At 51.7% G+C, this 10439-nt stretch overlaps 1 long non-coding RNA gene across 1 annotated transcript; it reads left to right on the forward strand.

Moving 5' to 3' along the window:
• Window positions 1–28: 28 nt before the first annotated feature.
• LOC144380999 (uncharacterized) lies at window positions 29–5416 on the forward strand. The gene is made up of 3 exons (XR_013445391.1): window positions 29–2092; window positions 2486–2677; window positions 3834–5416. It is a non-coding gene; the product is annotated as an uncharacterized LOC144380999 (long non-coding RNA).
• The last annotated feature ends 5023 nt before the right edge of the window (window positions 5417–10439 follow it).

The raw sequence follows: 10439 nt of genomic DNA on the forward strand, positions 1-10439 counted from the left end.
ATCTCCTTGCCAGGGGCGTCCGTTCGTCCGAGGCCAGTCCCTCGAGCCGCTCCTCGCTGGTCCGCTGGGAACGGAGCTGCCCGCTCGGCTCCTCTGCGGACGGCGGCGGTGGTGAAGGCGGCCTGCCGTGGGGACGGTGGCTGGGTGGGCGGCCAGGCTGCGGCCCCTCAGCTGAGGGTCAGGATTGGGACACGGGCGGTCGGGAGCGCAGGTGTGGGCGCCTCCGCGTTCTCCCCCACACCCCACCAGGAAAGAGGACGCCCAGTGCCTGGTGCTTCCCAGCCAAGGCAGTGCAGCCCGGCATCCCTCGCTCTGGGACCTCCACCCTCGGGGTCTGCCCAGCGCTGCTAGTCTCTTCAGCCAGAAGGGATTTCTAACAATTTAGGTAAGCCTTATGATTTAGTTGATGGCAGAAGGGCAGACCAGAGAAGGACGGTGACTCATCCAGCGTCTCAAGGAACAACTAGTCAGTACCCACCCTGCGGTCCACCTCGAAGCCCCCTTGCACCTTCTGGGGTAGGCAAGAGGGACACCAGGGCAGTTGTACTGGGGAAGGGAAGACCAAATCCTGAACTCTCCCCAGCTTCCTCTGGGCACATGATAACAGGGGAGAGGGTCTGCGCGCCTTGAGGGCTGGGAGACCAGTCAGTCTCAACCGGCTGTGTGGTAAACACAGCAGGGATTCCTGTCACCGCTTTGGAGTTGAGGGGAGCAGAACTGCAGCTAGAAATCCCAACTCCGGGCTCTTCCATGATGTGTCTTTTCTTGTGGACCACCTGCTCCCCCCACGAGTCCCCTCAGGCCGTGCCTCGCTACCTGGTCTGCAGTGTGGGGCCCCCATGGAGAGGTCGTGGGGTAGGCATGTGGCCCCTTCTCTGGGCAGGGGTGGCTATGCGAGCCTCCAGGTTTGGTGCTGAGGACCAGAGGCAGGCCGCACCCATGCCATGCTGCCCCCACCCACCATGGTTTCCCCATCTGCGAAGTAGGCTAGCCTCAGGGGAGGGTCACCTGGATCACCCGTCAGGAGTCTCTTCCTGGGTAGGGAACGAGAGCCCTTCTCTTTCAAGGAAACGTTCCTCCACACCGCCTTTGGGATCCAGTTAAGTCTATGCATGCCCGGACCCTCTACCCGCCCCCCTCCCCCAGTCACTGCAAGCCCCCCACCTGCAGCTGGAAGGAGGGAAGATTCTGGAATGAAGTGGGGTGGGTGGGAGGGGAGCTGGCTCACCCTCCTCTGGACTTCCCCTCTCTCTCAGCGAAAATCCCACCCAATTATCGCATTACCGGGGACCTGGGCTGTGTGAGTGGGTGGGGGCCCAAGTGGAGGCAGCAGGCTCCCGCCCTCACCACCCCAACTATGGGGCCAGGGGATTAGAGCCTTTATGGGGAGCCCCCAGAGGCTGCTGGCTCTGTGCACACAAAGGGGTTAGCAACCCAGCCAGGGCAGGCTCTATGCAGAATGGAGCTGGTGGGCACAGTCTCCTCACCTGCCAGGCCCCTCTGGGCTCCCTGCACCCCTGCCTCTGCTGCGCAGGTGATGGGGAGGGCAGAGTGAGCTGGGCAGCCCCCTGCGGTGCAGGGGAGAGAGTGGGAGAGCTCCCTGAGGATGTGCATCTCGGCATGTCTTTGGTGGTGGCCCTTCCCCCCCCCCCCCACCGCAGTCTTGGTGAGTCTTGGCCTCTCTCTTTGAATGCAGAGATGAGGGGAGCAGGACCTTGGAGGGAAGGCTGGCCTGGTGGAGCATCCTGGGTCCGGATGGCGGGGACCACCAGCCCTCCAGGGATCCTGGGAGGCTCACATAGAGGGGCAGTGGGGACCTGCCCTATTTCTGGGGCATCATCGAAGCTCCAGAGTCTGTTTGCTGAGACCCCAGAAGCATGGGGGTGGGGTGGTGTTCTTTCCAGCTCCCTGATCTTCAGCCGGAAATTCTGCAACCTGGCATGAGGGTAGAGGGCAGCCTGGCAAGTCTCTGCTCAGTGCCGCTGCTCAGCGCCTGCCACGGGTCTGGGCCTGGCTCCCTGGCTCCTGGCTGCGCCCCCTGCTGTCGCACAGGGGGCGCTTCCTTGGTGGACTGCGCCACAGATCTGCCAAAGTACTCCCCCTTTATGGATGACCTGGGGGGAAGGGTCCCACAGTGGGCTCCCAAAGGCCCCAGAATAGGCCCCCGGGGGAAGAAGGCACAGGCCCAGGAGCTCCTGGAGGCCAGATGGGAGGGCAGTTTGCTTTGTGAGGTAGTGAGCTCCCTGTCTGTGTCAGGTATCAGGGGTCAGTCTTTACTGTCCTGGGGAGGGAGAGCCAGGACTTCAGACCCTCCCTGTCTACTCGCTTGCTTCCTGGCAGGGGAGGGTCTGGGCAGCCAGAGGGCTGGAGGCCTGGAGCCCTGTGGCTTTGAGCTCAGAGGGGCCGCAGGTGGGGCAGGATCCACCCAGGGGTCACCCAAGGACAGCCACTTGCACTCAGAGCTGGACCTTCTGTCCCTCATCAGCTTTCACAGAACCCAGGCCCAGAGAAACGCCTCACTGCTGGGCTTAGCAAGCGACTCGGTCCGAACAATGGGCAATCATCAGGAAGTCTCTGGAGAAAGTAGGATTCGGAATTCATTCTCCCGTGACTTCCATAGCCCTGGTCACTGCAGCAGCTGGGAGCCCAGCGGGGACCGTCGGTGTCTCTCCCGCAGGTGACGCTACTGCTGTGTGTCCTGAGCACGGGAAATATCCCCCGGCACCCTGGGGATTTGCTGGGGCACCCCAGGGTGCCGTGGCACACAGTGTGGGAACCATGGCTCTAAGGATAGCGGTGGGGGCTGGGGGAGGTTGAGGTCTGCCATCGCCATGGACTCGCAGTTTCCCTCTCGTGTTGTGCTATAAGCACCTCCTCTCCAGCCCAGATCTGCGTCAAATTTTCACCCCGTCTTGGTTTCCGGAAGATTCTCCACGTAAACTTAGGCTATCCCCTCGGACGCCGTCTCTGAGGCCCTTTGAGTGTAGTGACGATGCCCCACGCTCTGGAGCCCTGGTTCCACCCAGCGCCCCAGGGCCACATGCAAGGAAGCTCAGAGTGGCTCACCGCCAACTTTCCCCACGTCCCAGGGGGACTCCAGGCAGGACGGGGGTCTCTGTGAATTACATGGGCCACAAAAGTGTCTCCAGATCTGAGTGGGGGGCTCGGGGCCTCAAGGTGGGGCAGAGAGGGGATGCGTGGGGGGTGTTCCCACGGGGAGCACGCGTGGTGCGTGTGGTTCGTCTCTGTGTGCTGGGGTTCTCTGGGATAGGGAGCTTGCCCAAGTTTGGGGCAGTCCTTCGGAGAACCAAACTACCCACCTCCAGTTATCCTCCACAGTGGGTGCTCCCCCCACCTCTGGCCGAGACTGGAGCCCTCTGCACAGAGGAACCAGGCGCAGGGTGGTGACAGGGACTCAGGAGCGTCTGGACCCCTCCTCCAGGGACCTCCATGCCTCTCCGCTGGGGGCTCACCAGCCCTGCAGCTTGCACCTTGGGCTGTCCTGTGGGAGGCTGCCATCAAAGGTCTGGAGAGGGAACGTCCCCCACAACCCAGACCTCTGGGTGCATTCTGGGGTGTGCAGCCCTTGCTCATGTGTCTCACTGCCTGGGCACCCCAACCTCCTGCCCCTGGCTCCAATTAGGACATGGCCACCTAGCAGGTGTGGCAGACCCCATGCCACTCGCAGCTTGCACTATTCTTGAGTCAGTCGGATGGGCGGAAGTGGCCTGGTGATGTGGGAATTTGGGGGAGAAGGGTGGAACCCCAGAGTCACAGAGGGGGGCACCAGGTTCTAGCTCCCCTAGTAACCATGCTGTGCGTTGTCCTTGAAGGAGCGAGCTGGCGTCACCCAGCCACAGAGTCATGGGATCCAGAGCAGCTGGGAAGAGCCTTGGATCTCGGCATTGTCTGATTCCCAACGCAGGAAGCCACGGACGGAGAGTCTTAGAACCATAAAGAAGCAGAATGTGGGGGTAAAAATAAGCACAATGGAGTTGCCAGCCGGTCATCGCCGCCGCGGGCACTGTACGTTAACTGTCCTGGAGTCTTGGCTTCCCGTGGGGAGCCACTGGGGCCTCACTCACCTGCAAAATGAGGGCAGCCTTCCTGCCCCACAGGCTGTCGCAGCTGCACTTCTGGGCTGACGGCGCCACCACGTGGAGATGCTGAGTGAGGTGTTGCGGGCCAGGCCCCGGGGTCACTTCTAGGTCCCCCACCTGCAGGTGTCTGGGCTCAGCTGTGGGTGGAGCAGGCCCAGCCCCTCCTCAGCCCTCGGCATGCCTGACCCCCAAATGTGGATGACTCTCCTCCTGGTAACAGTGGTGCCCACAGCCCCGGCCTGTCTGCATTTAGGTGCAGAAGGCAACCTGCTTGATCCTGACATGACTCGAGATGGTGATGTCACTACCCTGAGGGCATGAATCACAGCTCAGGCCCCCGGGGAGCCAAGATTGAGGTTCCTGGGGTAGCGGTTCAGAGCGTCCAATTAGGACATGGCCTGGGTGGTGGCATCCTTCCTGCGCTGCCCATGACCTGCCCACAATCTCCGACTCCCTCCACACCAAGACCCTCACTCCTTCTGTGCACCCCCAGGGCCACCTCTGGGCTCCATAAGCAAAGGCAGAGGAAGTATGCATCCCTCGGTCACCCCTCTCCAGGCTGAGGAAGCGGGGTGTCACCTCCCCACACCTCCTGCCCAGCTTCCCCATCAGCTTCTCTCCTGCCCAAGAGGAGAGTGTTTCCAGCTGGTCCAGAAGACTCAGGAAAGCATGTGTTCCCATGTCCCAACTCAGCAGCCATCCCCTGTCTCTGAATCTTCCACCTGCTCTACAGTCGAGCTCCTTCCTCTTAGTCTAGAAGCCAGATGCTACTTTAAATGGTATTATTTCTTCTCATTTCCAGTTCCATTACTTGTTGCTACTATGTAGAAATACCACTGATTTTAGTACATTGAACGTGTATCCTTCCTAAACTCGTTAGTTCTAGTGGTCTTTTTTTCATAGATTCTGTATGATTTTCTACACAGACATGGTGTCAACTGTGAGTAAAGACAGTTTACATTTCACTTCAATTCTGGATACCTTTCATTTCTTTTTCTTGCCTTATTACACTGGCTAGAAATGCCAGGACAGTGCTGAATAAAAATGGTGAGGGTCAATAACCTGGTTCTCTTCTCGATTTGGACAAGCATGCACTGTTTCATTTAGTGTGATGTCAGTGGCAGGTTTTTTATAGATGCCCTTTATCAGGTTGAGGAAGTTCTCTTGTATTCCTAATGAGCTGAGTTTTTATCCAAATTTCAGAATTTGCTCACTGATTTTCTTCATGTATTGAGACAATTGATAGTTTTATTTTTTTAGTCTGTTAATATATCTAATTGTATTAACTGATATTCAAATATCAAACCAACCTTGCATTCTTGGGATAAATCTCATTTGGTCATGATGCACTGTCCTCTTTTTTTTTTTATTAAAAATTTCATTTATTTATTTGAGGGAGAGAGAGAGAGCATGAGCGGGGGAGGGTCAGAGGGAGAAGCAGACTCCCCCTGAGCAGGGAGCCCGATGCGGAACTCGATCCTGGGACTCCAGGATCATGACCTGAGCTGAAGGCAGACGTTTAACCAACTGAGCCACCCAGGCACCCCACTGTCCTCTTTATATATTGTTCAATTGGATATGCTAAAACGTAGTTAAGAATTTCTGCATCTGTGTTCATGAGAGATATTGTTCTGGTATTTTCTTTTCTTATAATATCTGTCTGATTTTGGCATCAGGATAATTCTGGCCACATGGACTACTTAGGAATATTACAACCTCTTTAATGTTCTAGAAGAGTTTGTGGAGAATTGTTACTATTTTTCCTGAATGATTAGTAGAACATGGGCTGATCAGCACTCAGGGATGACTTGAGGGAGCACTCTGCAGATCTCGGGAGTGCTGTCCATGCAGTTCTGTCCTCTCCGGTGCTCAGTCTTGTGAGCTCCAGCCAACCTGGATTCCTAGGCTCCCAGTTCTGTCTCCTTAGCTCCAGGAAGGCTGCAGCTCCCACTGGGTCCTCCTCCCTGTTGCAGCGGGCACTCTCCCCAGTTGGCCTGGCAATGGTAGGGCTTATCTCTTTTAGGGATCACTGTCCTGCATTGTTTGACACTCACTCTCTGTGGTTTCATATATTTTCCCCATTACTTTTATTTCTTTGTTGTTGTTTGGTATAAGAAGGTAAATCCATTCCCTATTACTCTGCCTCGGATGGAAGCAGTAGTCTTGATGTCAGCATTGATTTTAGTTCTGCTAGTGGATGTGAAGTGGTAGCTCATTGTGGTTTTCATTTGCATTTTTTCTTTTTTTTTAAGATTTTATTTATTTATTTGACAGAGAGAGACACAGCGAGAGAGGGAACACAAGCAGGGGGAGTGGGAGAGGGAGAAGCAGGCTTCCCGTGGAGCAGGGAGCCCGATGCGGGGCTTGATCCCAGGACCCTGGGACCATGACCTGAGCCGAAGGCAGATGCTTAACGACTGAGCCACCCAGGCACCCCCATTTGCATTTTTTCTAATGACATTTGTGTATTTTCTTACTTTGAAGAATCTGTTTGAATGTTTTACATATTGTTTTATTGAGATTTTAGCCTATTTTTTATTTGTAAGAATTCTTTATACATCCTGGATGCAAGTCCTTTGTGTGTGTGTGTGTGGGTTCATGAAATTTTACCACGTGTGTAGAACCACCACTTACAAAACTACTCCATCACCTCAAAAAACTCCCTTTGTGGCTCTACCACTGGTGTGTTCTCCATTCTCAGTAATGTCCTTTTAAGAATGTCATGATACCGTATGTGACCGATTGAGGCTGTCTTCTTTCCCGCAGCATAAGGCCTTTGATCTTCATTCACATTATTGTATTTATCAATACTTCATTCCTTTTTGTTGCTGGAGAGTATTCCACCATATGGAGGCACCGTGTTTATTTACCCATTTGCCCATTCTCCTGTTGAAGGACATTTGGGTTTTTACCAGTGTTTGGCAATCATGAATACAGCTGCTATAAACTTTAGTGTACTTTTTTGTGGTAACAAAAGTTCTATTTTTCCCAGGAATAAATACCTAGGAGTGGGATTGATGGATCACATGGTGAGTGTGTATTTAACTTTATAAGAGATTGCCAAACTGTTTTCCAGAGTGGCCGCACCATTTTGCATTCCCACCAGCACATACAGGTTCCAGTTGCTCCACATTCTTGGTAACACTTTGCATTTTATTGTCAGGGTTTTTTGTTTTTATCTTCACTCTTTCAATAGGTGTGTAGTCATTGCTTGTTGTGGTCTTCATGTACATTTCCCAATGGCTAATGCTGGTGAGAATCTTTTCATGGACCAATTTGCCTTCTGGGTATCCTGTTTGGTGATGTATCTTTTCAAATCTCTTACACACTAAAAAACACTTTTTATTTAAAAATAACCATAGATCTGGGGTGCCTGGGTGGCTCACTCAGTTAAATGTTCAACACTTGGTTTCAGCTCAGGTCCTGATCTCAGGGTCTTGGGATCTAGCCCAGCATCAGGCTCCGCACTCGGCGGGCAGTTGGCTTCTGCTCTCCCTCTCCCTCTGCCCCTCCCCCAGTCATACACACACGCACACACACACACACATTCTCTCTCTCTCTCTCTCTCAAATATATAAACACCTCTTTAAAAGTAAATAAATAAATAAAATAACCATAGATCCATAAAAAATAGTACATAAAGTTTCCATGTGCCCTTCATTTACTTTCCCTCCATGGCTACATTTTATATAATTACAGTACAGTGTCAAAATCAGGGAATTGGCATTGGTATGATGTCTGTTAGCTTTTCTCATTTCACCTGCGTTTCATCACCACCACCACAGCCAAGATATGGAACTCTTCCATCACCACGCAGCTCCCCTTCGGTTACTCATTTATAGACCCACCCGCCCCTCCCCTCAAATCCCTACCTTGGCACCACAAATCTGTTTTTCATCTCTATAATTTCGTCATTTCACAAAAGTTGTGCGCATGGAATCATACAGCATATGGCTAGTTCAGATTGGCTTTTGCACTCAGCATAATGTTCTTGAGATTGATTTAAGCTGTCGTGTGAATCAATAGTTATTTTTTTATATTGGTAAGTACTACATTGAATGGGTATACTAGAGTTGGATTAACCATTCACCTACTTAGGGATATTTTGGTTGTTTGTGTTGTTTTAGCTATTACAAATAAAGTAGGCCATTTACTTTTAATGTAATTGTTGATATGTGTGGCTTCTGTCTGCCACTGTATTTTCTTTTCTGTTTGTTCCCTCTGTTTCTGTTTTCTTTTTCATACATTCCTGTGGGTTACTTGAACACTTTTTAAAATTCCATTTTAGTTTATCTACTGTGCTCTTTAGTGCATGACTTTGTAAAGCTTTTTTACTGGTTGGTCTAGGTATCTCATTTTGTGTATATAACATCACAGTCTACTGGAGTAGACATCTTGCCAGTTTGAGTACAGTGTAGAAAATTTACATTCCTTTCCCAGACATTGTACTGGTTCAAGAACATCCTTTTGCCATCCTCATTTATGATATAATCGTCTTAAACATTTCCTCTTCAAACTTTGAGAACCATACCACACAATCTTCTAACTTTTGCTCAAACCATCAAACACATTTTAGAAAACTCAAGAGGGGGAGGAAATCTTATTGTATTTACCAAATTTTTACTCTTTCTTCTTTCATAATATTCCTTGATTCCGTCCATCATTTCCTTTGTGTTCCATGACCTTCTTTTAACCATCTTTTCTGAGTGGGTCAACTGGGGACCCATTCTTTTCATTTTCCTTCCTCAGCAATGTCTTCATTTCCTCTTCATTACAGAAGGATTTTTTTGGCTGACTATAGAATTCTAGGTTGACAATTCTTTTCTCTCAGTGCTTGAAAAATGTGCCACGTCCTTTGGCTTCTGTGGTTTCTAATGAGAAATACACCACAATTTGAATGGTTTTCCCTGGTTGGTAAGGTGTCTCTTTCCTCTTGATGCTTTCAAGATTTTTTCTTTGCCTGTAGCTTTCCAAGTTTGACTTCGATGGGTCCTGGTTGGCATTCTTCCCATTGATCTGGTCAGGATTTGCTCAGCTTCTCAAATCTGTAGGTTTATGTCTTTTGCCAGCTTTCTCAGCCTGGCCCTCTTTCTCCTGTCTTTGCAGGATCCCAGTGACACAGGAGACCTTTGTTGTCCACGGGTCCCTTGGGGGCTCTGCTCTTTTCTTTTCTGTCTGTTTTCTTTCTGCTGCTCAGATTGGATGCTTTCCATTGTTCTGTCTTCACATTCCCTGATTCTTTTCTCTGTCCTCTCTGTTCAGCTGTCAAGCCCATGCTTTGAGATTTTTATTTAGTTGCATTTTTTTTTTCAGTTCTAAAATTTCTGTTTGGTTCTTGTTTATATCTCCTATTTCTTGGCTGACAAATTTCCCCCCATTTATTTCTGGTACATTTGTAATTGCTCGTGAAGCACTTTTCTGATGGCTTTGTTAAATTCCTTGTCAGATAAGTTCAATGTCTGTGTCATTTTGGCATCTGCTGATTGCCATTCAGGTTGAGGATTTCCTGGTTCTTGGCAGCATGAGTGTAGTGTGTTACGTTCAAGTCTGTTGGCCCGTTGTGACACCAGCCAGTGGGAACGGGGAGGCACTGCTCACTGCTGCCAGGGGGGAGGTGTGGCTCCTCACCACACCCCCCTGCTCCCCACATGGCCTCTGCCTGTGCCAAAAGGATGAGGCGGGGGCTCATAACCCCTGGGCACTGCTCTCTTGTTCATGTTCCATATCACCTCCTTAAGCAGTGTGTCATGCTCCTTCTGCATCAGATGGCAATGGTGTCCAGGGGCTTCTGTTCAGAGATGGCTGGCATTTCAGGTCTGAGGGCTCCAGCCCCCCGTCAGGTAGTGTGAGCTGGGAAGGCCAGAGCCAGCCCTGGTCTGGGTCAATCCGTGAGTCTAAGAGGATGGCCCAGGTTGAGCTCCAGAGCAACAGGCCCAAGGCAGTCGCAGTGCCCGCTGTCTCTCCACACTCTGGTGTGGGAGGAACTGACACTCAGGGAAACACAAGATCAGGAGCATCTGTCTCCACCTGCCGAGGGCCCCAGGTGGCCCACACCTGTTTGTGTCCTCCCCACCCAGAGCCTCAGATGGCCCTGAGATTAGTTCATCTAGGTACACGGAACGCAGGGGTCAGGAGCCACACCAGTGTCTGTGCTCAAGGGGCAGATTTAGACAATGGAAAGAGCAGAGGTGAGGCACTGCAGGTGTTCCTCCTACCTGATGGTGAAGCCCAGTGGAGAAGACTGCCAAGGGCACCCTCATAGCAAAACCGCCTCAAGGTCACTGGCTCACTGCTGCAGAGCACCCAAGGGAGCAGGGGGGCCTGGTGCTGTGCGGGGTG

Source organism: Halichoerus grypus, chromosome 2 (assembly GCF_964656455.1).
Source record: "Halichoerus grypus chromosome 2, mHalGry1.hap1.1, whole genome shotgun sequence".
Lineage (NCBI taxonomy): Eukaryota > Metazoa > Chordata > Mammalia > Carnivora > Phocidae > Halichoerus > Halichoerus grypus.